The sequence below is a fragment of the Orcinus orca genome, chromosome 16 (assembly GCF_937001465.1).
Source record: "Orcinus orca chromosome 16, mOrcOrc1.1, whole genome shotgun sequence".
NCBI classification, from domain to species: Eukaryota; Metazoa; Chordata; class Mammalia; order Artiodactyla; family Delphinidae; genus Orcinus; species Orcinus orca.
The window spans coordinates 52,997,195-53,014,063 of NC_064574.1; the positions used below are offsets into that span (position 1 = coordinate 52,997,195).

At 54.8% G+C, this 16,869-nt stretch overlaps 1 long non-coding RNA gene across 1 annotated transcript; it reads right to left on the reverse strand.

Moving 5' to 3' along the window:
- Positions 1–1,147: 1,147 nt before the first annotated feature.
- Positions 1,148–16,500, reverse strand: LOC125961482 (uncharacterized). Its single transcript, XR_007472236.1, has 2 exons — positions 16,312–16,500; positions 1,148–2,609 (listed from the first exon to the last, which is right to left on the reverse strand). It is a non-coding gene; the product is annotated as an uncharacterized LOC125961482 (long non-coding RNA).
- Positions 16,501–16,869: the final 369 nt, after the last annotated feature.

A 16,869-nucleotide genomic window follows, 5' to 3' on the forward strand; every position in this document is an offset into this window, starting at 1 on the left:
AAGCTTGGAATCCTAACCACTGGACCACCACGGAGTTTCCGACCTGAACTTCTTGAAGTTCTTTTCTACTTGGCATCCGAGATATCCCAGGGCCACAGTCCTCAGATCTCTGTCTCTGTCTATACACACTCCCTGCTCTTCGGACAACAGACTTCCAGAAAGGACTTGAGGCCATGCAGTGTGATTCAGAATCTAGGTTCTGCCCGAACCCCAGCTCCAGGTGTTAACAGGGTGACTGCGGGCGAGTTCCTTGACCTGACTCAGCTTCCCGGTCTGTAAAACAGAGGCCGTATAGCACATAGCTTGCAGGCTGTCACGAGAAGTTGCTGACACGCCTGGCATGTCGTAGCATTAGTAAGTGTTATTTCCTATTATCACTGGTACTGAGTTGCCACGGGCGGCCGTGGCCAGAGACATCTGAGTGGGCCCAGAGAGAATGACAGGGTTTGGTGATGTGCAGGGGAGGGACACAGGAGAAGCCAAGCTTTCCCCCTTCCCTGCTCAAACTTGTCACAGTGATGGGACTTCCCTGGCAGCCCAGTGGTTAAGAATCCACCTTCCAGTGCAGGGGGCATGGGTTTGATCCCTGGTCAGGGAACTAAGATTTCATATGCTGTGTGGCACAGCCAAAACATTTTTTTAAAAAGGCAAAAAACCCAAAAACTTGTCACAGTGAAAGGAAGCAGGCGTGTTGTAAGGTTCTTTTCTGTTGAATGTGGGGCTCCTCTCCTTTACAGTAAAGACACTCCCAGGTAGGATCTGATGGTATGAAAATCAGCCTGCAGACAGTTTGCCCTTTAAAAGGGGAGTCTCTGTGAAGACTGTCATCAAATAACTGCCCGTAGATGATCGGTGTTAGAAATGCAGAGTATCATGTACTGAGTTGGCAGAGAGCTGGCCCACCTGCAGCAGGACTCTGGGGCTGGAGACCCTGATCAGACACTGCTTTGGAAAGCGGGTATGGAGAAGGGGCTGGCTCGGCCTGGGGGAAAGAGCCGGGGACAGCAGTGTGGCCTGGGACACCTGAAAACCCAGCTTTCCTTCCTCTATGTTGTCAAACCCAAGCCCAATCAGCCCCCCTCCCCAAAATTCCCCATTGCTCCCCTTCCCCCAACCCCACCCCCAAATTCCAGGTGGGAGGAGTGAATGAGAGTCAGCAGTAGGCTTTATTGATGACTGGTCTATCAAAAAACCATGGTCTATCCATCCAATGGAGTATTACTTAGGATAAAAACAGATGAAGTACTAATACGTGGCACAACGTGGATGAATCTTGACAACACGATGCTCAGTGAAAGAAGCCAAACACAAAAGGCTACATATTGTATGATTCCGTTTCTATAAAATGTCCAGAATAGGCAAATCCACAGAGGTAGAAAGTAGATTAGTGGTTGCCAAGGAATGAGGGGTAGTCAGAGGGAAATGGGGAGTGGGTGCTAGTGGGTATGGGGTTTCTTTTGGGGGGTGATAAAAATGTTCTCAAATTGATTGTGGTGATGGTTACAAAATTGATTGTACAAAAAAAACCCCACTTAATTTTACACTTTAGATGGGTGAATTATATGGTATGTGAATTATATCTAACAAAGCTGTTATGTTGGGGTTTTTTGTTTGTTTTTGTTTTTGGCTGCGCTGGGTCTTCGTTGCTGCGCGCTGGCTTTCTCTAGTTGCAGCGAGCAGGGGCTACTCTTCGTTGCGGTGCGGGGGCTTCTCATTGTGTTGGCTTCTCTTGTTGTGGAGCACTGGCTCTAGGCTTGCAGGGCTTCAGTAGTTGTGGCTCGTGGGCTCTAGAGCGCAGGCTTAGTAGTTGTGGTGCCTGGGCTTAGTTGCTCCGTGGCATGTGATATCTTTCCGGACCAGGGCTGGGACCCGTGTCCCCTGCATTGGCAGGCAGATTCTTAACCACTGTGCCACCAGGGAAGCCCAAATAAAGCTGTTAGGTTAAAAACAGCTTTATTGACCTTAAAGATGTCCAGAAGTCCCGGGAGCCCCAGAAATCACAGGGATCCCCTACAGCAGAGGGTTCCAGAGCTTCTTTCTTCAGCCAAAGTGGGATCTGGCTGCCCTGATGGTGCGATCAGCACTGCCCTTCTCAGAACACACCTGCCTTCCTCTGAGGCTGGTTGGAGGTTCAGGTGAGAGATGGGAACCCTGAGAATGTGGATTTAAACTGCAGCCAGGAAGACTGTCAGCCCAGAGGCCGAGGCAGGTTTCCACTCTACATAGCACCCGTTGGGAGGGGGGTGCATTTTTCTCAGTTTTAAACTTTTATCCTACATGTGTGTCAAGAATACTGTTCTTCTCCTTGGACAGATGATGTATTCATTTCCTGCTTCTGTGTAACAAATTTCCATAAATTTATTGGCTTGAAACAGCACAGTTTATCATTGCCAGGTGTGGCACGGCTGGGCTCTCGGCTCAGAGTCCTGCCGGGTGAAATCGAGGTGTCAGCGGGGCTGCAATCTCATCAGGGGCTAGGATGCCCTTCCAAAGTCACTGTTTGTTGGCAGGATTCAGTTCCTTGCAGCTGTAGGACTGACGTCCCGTTGTCTTGTGGACTGTCAGCTCCTGAAGACCATCCTCAGGACCTTGTCCCGTGGCCCCACCATCTGAGGAAGAGAGAGAGTCCCACATGTTGATTCCCTCTCTCGCTTTGAATCTCTCTAATTTCCTCTTCCACAAGCAGCTGGAGAAAACTCTGCTTTTAAAGGTCTTGTGTGCTTAGGTCAGGCCCACCTGGATAATCTACCTCAAGGGCAACTGTGCCATATAACACACCCTAATCACGGGAGTGATGCCATAGTCACAGGTTCCGCCCACACTCAAGGGGGAGGAGTATACGAGGGCAAAGGTCATTGGGGGTCATTGGAGAATTCTGCTACTACTGAGGGGGGACCATGAAGGAGAAGCACAGAAAGTTAAGGAACGTCCCTCAGGATGTACAGAGAATTGGAGATGGAGCCTGAAGAAGAACCCAGGGCCCCAACCCTAATTTGAGGCTTTATCCTCTACACAAATATGCCAGGAGTGGTGGATAGAAGGACCAGATGGCCTTTAGGGCCCCCGTTGACCTCTAAGGCTCCAGCATAATCTGGTGCATATGGGGAACCCCAGCCTGCTTGAGGGGGGGGCAGGGTGGTGGGGGGTTGTGGATACCAGCCATTGGAGCAGGGATGAGGCCCCATGGAAGCAAAAAGTCCCCGCCTGGGAGAGGATCCTGAATGCTCCCAGGAAGGCAGAAAGGGGGTCAGACGCTTCTGCAGTGGATTGGAGCAAACCCCAATATCCCCCAATGCCCTGGTCCCCTTTCTTACCCTAGTCACAGGGAGACCCCTGGGCCGACAAGGCTGGGGTCCCCCAACCACTAGGGGGAGCCTGGCACACACAATGCTTTTGTGCAAGCTGAGCCTGAGCACATTGGGGGAACCCAAGGCAGGTACTGGGGTGGAAGGACTGACAGCCCAGCTCCCCACACCCCCAAGGCCCTGCAGATTCTGGGGCACCAGGCTTGTCAAGGTGCCCAAAGGCCCTGACCTCTGGATGCCCGCTTCCTTCTAACAGCCCGATCTGGTTCACTTTGCTCATAAGGGAGTTCTTGGAAAGGGGACTGGAGTCCACCTGTGGCGTGTCCCCCGTTTCCCCCTTTAGTCCTGACCCCATGTTTCCAGACCTGACACTGCAGCCCATGGCGGGGGAGCTCCTGCCTTTTCCTCTCCTCTTCCTCCACCAGCTCGCCCTGTCTTGGGTCCCCCCAGGGAAATGCCCCTCTGATTTTCAACACATGGACAAGGAGGAACCAGGCCATCTGCTTCGATTGGGTGCATCCCACTGAGTTGTATAAAAACTCAGTGAGGGAATTCCCCAGCAGTCCAGTGGTTAGGACTCGGCACTCCCACTGCCGTGGCCGGGTTCAATCCCTGGTCGGAGAACTAAGATTCCGCAAGCCACTGGGTGTGGCAAAAAAACTAAAAGCAAAAAAACCAAAAACCAAAACAACTCAGCGAATGGCCACCCTGGCTGGACTTTCAGTTTTAGACAGAAATGGCTGAGTGACCACTTCCTCAGTGGATTGTAAGCTGACAAGGCGGTTATAACAATCCCACCAGGCAGCCCAGTAGCCTGGGGCACAGCATAGCAGTAAAGGGGGACCTAATGACGCCCAGCCTGGGCCCTTTAACCAGGGGTGCAGGGGAAGGGGAGGACAGAGCCTCTGGTCAACATAAAAAGAGAGTAAGTCAGCCAAGGCACCAAGGGGGTGTGGCTGGATAGGACGAAGGGTCAGCAGAGGCGCCACGAGAAACCGGGAGGGAGCATTTGGGGTTCAGGAGAAAGGCAGGAAGGAGAGGAATCGGGATGAGGACAGCTGGGGAGCTGCCGAGCTCGAGAGGTTGTCCAGTGTGCCTCTGGGCAGCGGGCTCTCCTCCCACTGGAAGAATGGACAGGGGCGGGGAGACAAGGCGGGACGTCCAGTCCCATTTGAGGATGGAAAAGGGTGGGCTGGGACCAGCCAGGCCAGGGGAGGGACACAGGCCTTCTCTGATGAGAAAGCAGACCTGGGTGGGCTGTGAGGGGGGAGGCTGCCAGGAAATGGGAGTAGCTCTCCCTGAGGAGGGGAGCTCAGAACCCTAGCATGTCAGGAGGCATGTGTGTATGTGGGCACGAGAGGTCTGGGCCACTGTGTGCCAGATGCTGCTCCGGCGGCTTTACCTGCATTCCCCGTTTTAACCTCACTACAGGCCCCTAAATCCTGTTATACCCTGGGGACTTATCAAGGTCACCTGACCAGTCTGTGCCAGCACCTGGCTCCTTCAACAGCCTGTGCTGCTGCCCCTAGAATAGCCTCCAGGCTGAGAGCTCCCCTGGTTCTGGTGGCCAGGCCCTGCCCAGGTACGGCCAGGTGCAAGAGGGGAGCTGCGGGTTGTGGAGGGAGAAAACCCTGTCTGCTGAAATGACAAGGTCAAGTTCACGGTGATATGGAACCCATGTTCTGTGGTTGACTGTCAGTGCCCAGACAGCCAAGGGAAGGAGCAACTCCTAGGGGTCAGGGAAGGCTTTGGATTCAAGTTTGGGCGGACAGGGAGGAAGGAGGTGAGAGAAGCTCTCCAGAGGGCAACCTGACTGGTGCAAAGGACAGTTTCAAGACGGCTTTCTCCTCCCTCAACACCTCTGGACCTTGCACCCATTTGCGGCTGTGCTGCTCCCGCCAGCACACTAGGGGTTAACATCTGTCTGGTGTAGTGACCACAGCAGCAGTGGCAGCAGGCTGTGATGCCAGTAACTCAGAAGCTGAAATGTGAGAAGCAGGAGGAGAGAGGCAGGGCTGGGAAAAGCTGAGCCACCGCGCGGCAGCAGCAAGGAGAGAGGGTTTCCCTGGCAGGAGCCTGCAGCTCGGTTCCAGCGGCCAGAGGAGGCCCTCCCATCCTCGGCCCACGTCCCCTCCACATCACTGCCCCTCCTGCCTCAGGCCATGGGGCTGTGGCACCCACTCAAGGTGGTCCATGATCATGGTCAGCGTCTGAGCCCTTGGGCCATGGAGCAGCAAGTCGGGGCTGCAGATCTGGGGAAGGGACAGAGGGTGTGCCCAGGCGACCAGCAGAGAATGTATGTGTGGGGCCCTGCCCAGCACTGCCGGAAGCACTGGGTGGGGAAACAGGCAGAGGGCAGAGTGGGGAGGAGGATGGGAGGTCCCTCGGGGCCGGTCCTCAGAGGTCTGGCCTTGACTTCCCCCTCCTCTGGGCAGAACTGAGTCATGGGAGCCTCCCACTGCTCCAAAGGCAGGGAGACACACAAATCTCCCCGCCCCCTCCCTGGGCCCGCTGCCAGCCTGCCTCTGCCGTGAGGACCGACCTCAACTTCCCAAGTGTGTGCGAGGTGCTGGGCACCGCGGGAGCCCCTCATCTCCCTGCCCTTAGTCAGTCCCACACCCGCCGTATCAGAGTTTTGGCGGGTGTGTGTGTGTGACCCGCCCCCCCCAACACAGATGAGCAAACAGAAGCTCAGAGAAGTTCAGAAATTTGCCCAAAGCCACACAGCCAGAGTGAACTTGGGCTTGTCTGACAGCAATTACCCACCATGCCATGCTCCCAGGAAGGCAAAAGGAACAAAGTCTACCGGCAGGTGACCCAGGGCTGTGCGCCAAATCCAAGAAGGCAAGAGATGAAAGGCAGCCCAGGAACCTCAGGAAAGAGGCTGCAGATGAGCAAAAGGGGCAGTAATGTTTGGGGCTTGGTACCCCGTGAGGTGGTAAGAACGGCATCCAGAGGAAGCAGGGGAAAGGCCTGGTCCTGCCTGGATCTGTAGATGATGATTCTATAGTTAGAGATCTCCTGTAACCGCTTAAGATGCAGCCCTTGGAGCCACAGGATCACTGAGCGGGTGACCACTCACCTTGAAAGATCATAGAGCACTTCTGGGGCTTGAGGTTTGCATGGCCCTTGTTTGAAGAGTTAGCAACATTTACTGTGGGAGGGACTTCCCTGGTGGTCCAGTGGCTGGGGCTCCGCACTCCAGGGTCGATCCCTGGTCGGGGAACTGGATCCCACATGCCGCAACCAAGAGCCCGCATGCCACAACTAAGCCCTCATGCTGCAACTCAAGTTCCCACATGCCGCAAGGAAGATTCAAGATCCCGCGAGCCGAAACTAAGAGCGGTGGGCAAGGCTCTGCTAAAAATGTACAGAAGCACCGTAGTAGGCCCCACTGGGGCCTGTTGGCCAGGAGGCAGGAAGGTCCCAGCTCCACAGCTTCCAGCTGTGACCTTGACTCACTTCTCTGAGCCTTGCTTTCCTCACCTGCAGAAGGGGGATCATGCCAGCACCAACAGAGAGGGCTGCTGTGAGGATTAAATGGGTCATTTGTCAAAAAGCACTTAGATTGAAAAACTTCACCTTCACAAAAACTTGTACATGCATGTTCATAGCAGCATTATTCACAAAAAGTAGAAAAAACCCGAATGTCCTTTGATGGATGGATGGATAAACAAATGCTGATCCATCCATACAGTGGAATATTATTCACCCATAAAAAGGAATGAAGCACTGACACAGGCTACAACATGGATGAACCTTGAAAACACGATGCTCGATGAAAGAAGCCAGACACAAAGGACCACATATTGTGGGACTCTATTTATTGGGGTGGCCAAAAAGTTCGTTTGGTTAATGAATACGCTGTTCAATAAAGTTCTTAGTGGAAATGAAAAATGTCTTTTATTTCTACTTAAAACCAAATGAACTTTTTAGCCAACCCAATATATGAAATGTTCCGAACAGGCAAATCTGTAGGGTCAGAAAGCAGACGGGTGATTGCCAGTGACTGTGGTGGGGAGGGGAGGAATGGGGAGTGGTTACTAATGGGTTCAGGGTTCTTTTTTGTTTTGTTTTGTTTCTAAATCAATTTTTTCTTTTCTTTTTTTGGCCACATGGCATGGCTTTTGAGAGCTTAGTTCCCCGACCAGGGCTTGAACCCAGGCCCTTGGCAATGAACGCGCGGAGTCCCAACCACTGGATCGCCAGGAATTCCCAAAATCGATTTTATTTTTTAAAGCAGTTTTAAGTTCAGTAGTTTTTTTTTTTGTCTTTTGGCCGCACCTCTTAGTTCCTTGACCAGGGATCGATCCCACGCCGCCTGCAGCGGAAGCACGGAGTCTTAACCACTGGACCGCCAGGGAATTCCCTAAGTTCAGTAGTTTTAAGTTTTTAAGCAATACTGAGCAAAGGTTCAGAGATTTTCCATACACCCCCTGCCCCCACTATCAAATCCCCCATGTAAACGGTACATTTCTTACAATTGATGAACATCCTGGGGTTCCTTTTGGGGGATGATGAAAATGTTCTGGAATTAGATGGTGGAGATGGATGCACAACTCTGTGAATATACTAAAGCCCACTGAATTGTATTACTTTAAAGGGGTGAATTTTACGGGATGTGAATTCTACCTCAATTTTTAAAAAGCACTTAGTAAGAGCTCAGAAAACGTAGTTCTCGTTACTGTTACTATGTCCTTCAACTTCAGAGAGTCATTTAATGGAAGAGACCAGATGAACACATCAAAAAATGTTTGACACCCAGAAGAGAGCCGGGCAGCCTGGTCCCAGCCCGGGACAACTGTCGTAGAGTCATGATCAGGGCGTGCAGGACGTGAACGAGTGACCGATGCAGGAGCCCCCAGTCGCCACGCTGGCTGATGTGGAGATAAGCTCCGCACAGAGGTACCGACACCACCACGTCCAGAGGAGAATAACCGTGAGTGCGGGAGTCTTGTCAGGAATCCAAGGAGGTGGCATTTGGGCTATGAGTCAGAGGACGTGGGTGGTTTGGTGGGGATGAGCAGGCACCCACAGATGTGTGGCATCCCAGAGGGATGCTGGCAGGCAGGGCTGGCAGGAGTGGAGGGTGCTGAGCCCTGGGGGAAGGCAGGGGACACTCCTTGGAGCACTCCCTGTGCCCCGAGCAGATTCTGGGAGGAGCTTTACTTCAGTTCACAAATGGTTGCAGAAAGCTTACAGGAGGCTGGCCCTCCACCCTCCCAGAACCTCTAGGTTCCCGGGAGGTGTCCAGGAGGTTTGGATCACTCTGGGCACCGAGTTTCCTCTTCTGAGCCACCCCCCAGGTTCCAGGGTTCCAAGAGAGAGAATATAGGAGATGGACGAGCCTGGGTCAGGCCCTTCACCACCTAACCACCCCCCACACACACACACCCATGTCAAACGACCAGGTTTACGCTGTGGCACGGGAGGGAAAGAGGCAGCCACTCCCAGGAGTAGAGCCTGGGGCCCTCCTCCAGCCCCAGGTGGAGCTGAGGGCATACGGAGGCAACTCCCAGAGGCAGGCCTGAGCCTGCAGGCTCACAGGTGAGGCCCACCCGCTGCTCCCTCTACCCCTTTCCTGTTCACACAGCACCTAGATACAGGGAAGAGAAAGGGACCTAGGCTAGTTAGCATAGAACCTTCTCCAGGCCAGGCAGGTGCCAAGGGATTTGCAAGCATTGTCTCAGTCAATCCCAAAAAGAATCCTATGAGATTTCATAGATGAAGAAAATGAGCTTCTGAGAGCTTAAGGAATTTAGCCAGTGGGACACTCCAGTAGGTAAGAGCCATAAAGCCAAGCACAGTGCCTGGCACAAGCCCCAGGAGGCAGTTCTGTGGGAGCAGCTCAGCAGAGTGCTGTTTCTGCCCACCCCCTGGCACTGGCTCTTTTGGGGGACCCCTCCCACTCCCACTTTCTCCGTGTGGCTCTTGGGCATCGGCCCTGCACTGCAGCGAGCTCCTGACCCAGACCTGTCTCATCAGTGTCCAGGATGAGCTGGGCCCCAACTGGGCCAACAAGAGGCAAGCCTAGGGTCTCACTGGCACCCCAGGGAGAGGCAAGCTAGGAGTTCGCAGGCCTTGGGGAGCGAAGGCCCAAGAGTAAACCCACACAGAGGACACTGGGCCAGGAGATGCAAGCCAGTGTCGCAGGGCCATTGCTGAGCACTGGACCATCTAGGCCCTCGGCCTTTGCAGTTATATGAGCTCTCTGAAGGAAGGTCTGACTGCAGAGCTCACACTGTTTCCCTGCCCCACGCTGTCCCCTTCGGGGCCCTGGTAGCTTAGGAGCTGGGATAAGGCTGGGGATGGGGCCTCACCTCTCTCCCAGAATCCTGGGGTGGGGGGGTGGGGAGTGTGGGACCCTCTCAGCCTCCTCCTCCCTGGCTCAGTTTGACCTTCAAAGTTGACATCTGCTTCCAAGACTCCGTCTCTCCTCCTGGAATTTAGCCTCCAGATGTCGGTTCCGAGGCGGCAGCGGTGGCTGCCTGGCTCCCCCCAGAGTGAATCAGCCACATTCCAAAGGTGCAAACACAGACACCGCGCCCTCGGCAGCCTGGGGCTGCAGACTTCCTCCCCAGGCCCGCCCCCGGCCCCAGCTCCCGCTCCGCTCTCCTCCCCAATCGCCTCTTCCCAGCCAGACCAGGCTTTGGGCTTCCTTTCCAGGGACATTCTGGAAAAAGAATGCCACTGGGGCCGGGAGACACCCTGATCTGCCCTGCTGGCTCTGTCCCCTGCAGCGAGCACAAGCACGGACCCCAGCCTGGGCGCCCCCAGCTGTTATCAGTATATGTGGCTCATTCACATAGCAGGAATTTACTGAGCACCTACTATGCGGCAAGCAAGATAGAGACAATTCCCTGACCTCACGGAACTCAGCCCAGCAAGAGAGTCAGACAGAATCAGGTCCACAGACAGAAAATAATTCCAAGTGCGGGCACAGCTCTAAAGGAAAGAAAGAAGGGACTGAGACAGATGACAAAGGACAAAGGGAGGGTTGTGGGGGCCTCTCTCAGGAGTCACATGGAAGCTGAGGCCTAAAGGATGAACGGAAACCTTATCTACAGGGTCACTTCTCGGCGATCTTGTCGTGGGAACCACAGCATAGCAACCCCAAATAATGTCCCCCGACTGCTCAGCAAGTTTTTGAGTCCTTGTGCTCGCGCCTTCTGTCAGCATTAATGTAGGGGTGTCTGGCTAATATTTTTTTTAATAAAAGTTTTATTGAGATATAATTCACATAGTATACAATTTACCATTTTAATGTATACAATTCAATGGTTTTCAGTATTTCAATGTAGTGCAACCCTCACCACAATCAATTTTAGAATATTTTTACTACCCTCAAAGAAACCCTGCACTGCTTACCAGTTACATCCACACCCCTCTGCCCCCAGCCCCTGGCAAGCACACATCTACTTTCCGTCTATGGACTGGCCTATTCTGAACATTTCCTAGAAATGGAACCATACAATATGTGGCCTTTTGTGTCTGGCTTCTTTCACTGAGTATCACATTTGCGAAGTTCATCCACATGGTAGCCTGTGTCAGTACTTCATTCCTTTTCATGCCTGAGTAATATTCCATTGTGTGGACAGACCACAATTTGTTTATCCATTCATCCGTTGATGGACCTTTGGGTTGTTTCCACCTTTTGGCTGTTGTGAATAATGCTGCTGTGAACATCCACATACGAGTTTTTGCATGGACATGTGTTTTCATTTCTCTGGGGTGCACGCCTGGGAGTGGAATCACCAGGTCAAATGGTGACTATGCTGAAGAACTGCCAGTGCCTGCACCACCTGACATGCCCACCGGCAGTGGGAGAGGGTTCCAATTCCTCCCTCTTCTCCTCAACACTTGCTATTGCCCCTCTTTTTTTGTCACTGCCATCTGCTGGGTTGAAGTGGTATCTCATGGGGTACCCAACTGCAACTCCATTCCTTTCATGCCTGCACTGCCCCCACCCCCTGGAGATTCCAAGGCTTACAAGCCCTACAGCAGGTCCTGCTATGATCCACTTCCTCCTTCACAAGGGTCAAACCCAAATCCAGTCCAATGCCTGCAGGCCTTTAGGTACAAGGAGCAGTGGGGAGGCGAGATGCGGGGTGGGGTGTCCTTGTCTGTGACCCCAGGGCAGAGCGAGGAAGAGGGGCCTTGGGCAATTTCCTACAGGAGCTCCTATGCATCTCAGCCTATCTGCGCCTTCACAGACAGGGCAGGGCTTCTTCTGTTCCTTCATTGCCCTAGATAGTAGGCACACATTCATTCACTCATTCAGCATAAATAATTGCCAAGGGCTTCCCTGGTGGCACAGTTGTTAAGAATCTGCCTGCCAATGCAGGGAACACGGGTTCAAGCCCTGGTCCGGGAAGATCCCACATGCCGAGGAGCAACTAAGCCCTGCGCGCCACAAATACTGAGCCTGTGCTCTAGAGCCTGCAAGCCACAACTACTGAAGCCCACACGCCTAGAGCCTGTGCTCTGCAACAAGAGAAGCCACCCCAATGAGAAGCCTGCGCACACCCCAACGAAGAGCAGCCCCCGCTCGCCACAACTAGAGAAAAGCCTGCGCATAGCAACGAAGACCCAACGCAGCAAAAAAAAAAAGAACTTAAAAAAAAAATTTGCTGAATGAGTGAATGAATGAACAGAAGATGAAGAAAGAGAACCCAAAGAGGGGATTAGCGGTTAGAAGCTCAGGCTCTTGGGTGAACTGGTTTGCACTTGAATCCCACTTCTGCTACTTTGTAGCTGTGTGCCCTTGGGCCAATCACTTGGCTTCTCTGAGCCTCCCCTGACTCATCTACAAAATGGGCCTGACAGTGACTTCCTACCTGACAGCATGGTTTTGAGGATTAAACGTGGTGATAAAGATCAAGCAGTATTCCAGGCCAAGGACTTCTAGAGACGAGGTCATGAAACATAAATCCTCACAAGAACCTTGTGAGATAGGACTATTATTATAGTCCTATCTTTGACATTATAGACAGGAAACAGGAACTCTGGGGGCTCAAGGAATCTGTCCAGTTAGAATGCTGGGAATGGCAAAAACCAGGATCTGGGGAATCCCCTGGTGGACCAGTGGTTGGGGCTCCACGCTTCAACTGCTGGGGCCTGGGTTCCGTCCCTGGCCGGGGAACTAAGATCCCAAAAGCCAGGTAGCGTGGCCAAAAAACAAAAAAACAGGATCTGAACCAAGACCCCTGACTCCAGGCGGGGACACTGACCCAACGCCACGTGGCCCCTGACACAGATGGAGGGAAGCCGGGCAGCCTCCGAGCAGGTGACAGATGGGCTGGTCTTGAGGCAGACCTGCCTGTTCAACTGATGCCCCTGGGCTCAGAGTCTGGTTCTCAGAAAGTGGGCAGGCCGCTGGGGAGCTCAGAGGCCCCTAACAGCGGGTGGACGGATGGAGGGACGCCAGAGATGCTGCCAAAGCAGAAGTTGACCATGCCTGGGGGGGTTGGGGGAGAAGAAAAGGTGCAAAGAGACCTCAAGGCTGCAAGCCTGGGGCACTAGGACAGACACCAATGAGGGGAGTCAGGAAGATGAGGCGGTACTAAGAGTTTTATCAGGGAAAGCAAAAAGAAGTCAGAAGTGTCCAGAAGGGAAGCCCGGCTACTGAGAGGGGCACTCTTTCCTCTACCAGCGTGTGCGGCATAGAAGGAGCCTGGCAGAACCCACAGCGGCTGGACCACTCTAGGGTGACAGGTGTGACCAGACTCCCCTCAAGTCAAAGACCCTACATCGAAGAGCTCCAGGGGGCTAGCTGAGGGGAGATATCAAGCTATCCCCTAAAAATGTAGGCCTGGTGCACCCCGAAGGCTGGGTGTAAGTTTGGGGTGCTCTCCTGAATAGAGATGGGGTTCCCCTCACTTTTGCCTCTGCAACTGAGGAAAGCATCAAGCCGAGAAGGCCCAAGCATGCAACCCTAGGGAATACCTGGTTTTAGGGGGCCACAGGCAGGGGAGGCAGTGCAGACCCCAGAGAGCTTCAGGTGAGCAGGAGCACAGGCTGTTGCGGGGAGGCGGCTGGGAGGAGGTCTCCACAGGAAGTGCTGCCGAGGGGACAGCTCGGGACAGCTCTGCACTGAGCAGGTTATTGGGTGGCCTGCTCTCTGGGGAAACTTGGCTGGGGAGGGATGGAGGCAGGACTATCGCTTCGGAGTCCATCATTTATTTTCTTTTTTTTTTTTTTGCGGTACGCGGGCCTCTCACTGCCGTGGCCTCTCCCGTTGCAGAGCACAGGCTCCGGACACGCAGGCTCAGCGGCCATGGCTCACGGGCCCAGCCGCTCCGCGGTATGTGGGATCTTCCCAGACCGGGGCACGAACCTGTGTCCCCTGCATCGGCAAGCGAACTCTCAACCACTGCGCCACCAGGGGAGCCCCCCATCATTTATTTTCAACAGGGGAGAAGCTCAGCTGATGACAGCACCCCAACGGAGAGTGGAATGCATTTAAATTCAGTCGTGGAAAGCATTTACACACACCAGGCTCCGGATTTGCTAGAAGGGGTTTCTCACAGCTGCCTGGCTGGGAAGTCCAGGACAGTGGTTTTCCAGGTTTAGTCAGAGGCCCACATGCATCTGGAGCTTGTTAAAAATGCAGATCCCCGGGCCCCACCCTGGACTTACCGGTTCAGTAAGTCTCTCAGTTTGAGAATCCACTGGGGCTGTAAGGCTCAGAATATCACCAGCTCAGTAGGCAACAATGCAATGCACGGAGACTCACCTGAGGGGACCAGCCCTCACCTCTTTCCGGCATTCTATCCACATTTATCCACATGAGTCTCAGGACTCACATGTGCCGCCTCAGACCTCTAGACCTCCACCCAGACACTCCCACACTCTTGGCCCACCTGGTCAGTGACCAGAACTCCAGCTGCCCCCTTAAAGGCCAGGGTGTATGGGAGGTCCTAGGCGCCCAGGTAGAGTGAGAGTCATTCACCTGACCCCCAAACTTCATGAGGAGGAAGCCCTCTGCCGGCGCCCCCAAGGTGCCTCTGGCCCCACCTGCACCAGTCCCACCGTGAGAAAGGACTGACCAATTTGACCCAGACACAAAGGCCTGGTGACAAGGTCTGGGGACGGTGTGGCTGAGAAGAAAAGCAGAAAGTGTCTCCATCCCCTTTGGTCATCATCCCGTCTGCCACCCCTACAACCTCACAGAGTATGTGTGTGTGTGTGGGTCTCCAGGCCAAACACGAAATGTATCCCCTCTACAGGGGTGAATCAGCTCCCAGAGGGGCAGGGCTTGGGCTCTGCAGTCAAATGGTTTGGACTAGGATCCCATCTCTGCTCTTTTACAGCTGTGCATGCTCAGGCAAACCACTTAAACTTTCTGAGCATCTACCAAACAGGCCTGACGGTAAGTTCTGCTGTGGTCCTGTACCACCAGGACCTCTTACTGACCGGAGACTCTAACACAGGGGGCTGGGTCGCACCCCTAACCCTCCCAGGGCCACATTTCACACCACAGCCCAAAGGCCAAGGCTGGAGGCTGCGCCAGGCTGGAGAAGGGGCAAATTGCAGAAGACTCACCATCCTTGCCCCATTAGAAACCCACAGCCCTTCTCAGAATCAGAGGCACAAGCAGATATTCACAGGAGCACGAAAACATTTTCCCCCCTTCCCAAAGCAGAGAACCGGTCAGCATGGCCAGCAGAGCCAGATCGGTAGCCCTGAGGCTCTTACCCTCTGGTCTGCGCAGCAGTCATTGAATGTGCTGCAGGTGCAGACATGGGCGGGTTTCGTGTGTTTTGTGTTTGTGCGTGTGCGTGTGAATCTCTCCAGACTCACAGGCATGTTTGGGGGATTCTGCTTGTTCTGCACTTGCTGGCCGGCACACAGCCTGCCTGGCTGACTCCACCTTTTTTACTGCTCCGGAGCACTCAGCCGCACCGGGCTCCCCCCAACCACCCCCAGAAGCAGCCTCTTCCAGGCTCTGGGCCTTCTGCCCTCTCTCCCCAAAGCCACTTGTACCTGCACCAGAGCCGAAAGGGGGACAAGTGCTTCCCAGACAACAAAAGCCTCTCCCAAGAGAACAGACATCCTCGAAGGTTCCTGCTACGCCCTTGTTCTGTGCACTGATTTCAGGCTCGGTTTCAGGTCCCCATTTGCTGGGTATGAATTACAACCAGCTGGCTTTTGCGCAGATGGTCAGCAAAAGGACCCTGCCCGCCCATCTTTCACTTCAGGAGGTCAATCACACCCTCTCCCTCTAGCACTCTGGGAGGAAACTGAGGCGCGCAGCACAGAGAACCGGACTTGGTCAAGGTCACCCTACCCTGGGCCTCCTGGGTGTTTCAGGCAATGACGCCAGTCTCCTTGGGCTCCAATGCTGTGTGACCTTGGGCAAGTTATTTAGCCTGCCTGAGCCTGATTTCCTCTCACACAATGGTAGCGCCCACATCTGCGCTGTCCTGAGGCTTAAAGGAAATAATATGCATAGAGCACCTAACACTTTGCCGGGCACCTGCTCAACACTGAGCCATTACTGTCATGATTCCGTCTTTTCTTTCTGCCCCTCTCTCCACTCCAGGCACACCGGCCTCAATGCCCGGCTGCCCCCAACACCCCCAGGCACCGGTTGTTCCCTCGCTTCCTCCGAGACTTCGCTCAAAAGTCACCTTCTCAAGGACCCTCCTAGCCGCCTGGATGTCCGTCCCCCGCTTTTGTCTTCACCCTGACACTCATCCGACATAGTGGACATTCTACTGATTCACCCGCCGGCCTCTCGCCCTGGAGCACAAGCCCTGTGAGGGCAGGGCTTTTGCAGCCCTCTCCACCCCGGGTGCCCGCGCTGGAGTGAACGAAGAGTTCCTATCGCGTCTACTCGGCTGCGGGAGCGCCTGGGAGCCTGGTTCAGGGGCCAGATTTCGCCCTGGGGGCCGCCAGGCCGGGCCGAAGCAAGAAGGGCAGTGCGCGCTGGGGCCGCGGGCCGGGGTGGGTAGCGGGAACCGGGACTCCGGGGGGCGGCGCCGGGGACAAAGGGCGGCCCTACCTGCGAGAGGGGTGCGCGTACCTCCCCCAGGGCGGCTCCGGCGCGTGCCCGCGAGGTCACGTCCGGGGCGCGCCGGCCGGAAGGAGGCCCCTCGCGGGGTGTGAGGGGCGGGGCGTCTGCGGCCTGGCCACGCCCCCGGTCGCGGGCCCGAGGCGGGGGCGGAGCCAGCCGGGTCGGGGCCGCCTTGCACTTCTGCTCTCCCCCGCCGGCTCATTCATATTCATGAGGCTGTGAGGGGCGGGGACCGGGTCCCCCGCGGTGCCCTGCCCCCCAAGCTGCGGATCCCGCCTCGGCGGAGGCTCCGGCCCCAGTGGGGCGCCCCCGGCTTCCGCCTTGGGGAGGGAGTTTCCACTTGGTCACGACTCAAAAATGTGTCGCTCCCGCTCCTCCGCCCCCTCGTCCCTGCCTGGGATGGGGGGGGTCTCCTCCCTCGGAAGACAGCGGGGCGGGGTCAGGGGAGGGGCGGCTCCTCCTTCCTGGGGCAGGTCCGTAGGGATGGGGCTAACCCTTCCCTCCAAGTTAGCGCCTGTAATAATCTTCATTTTTAAAACATAATAA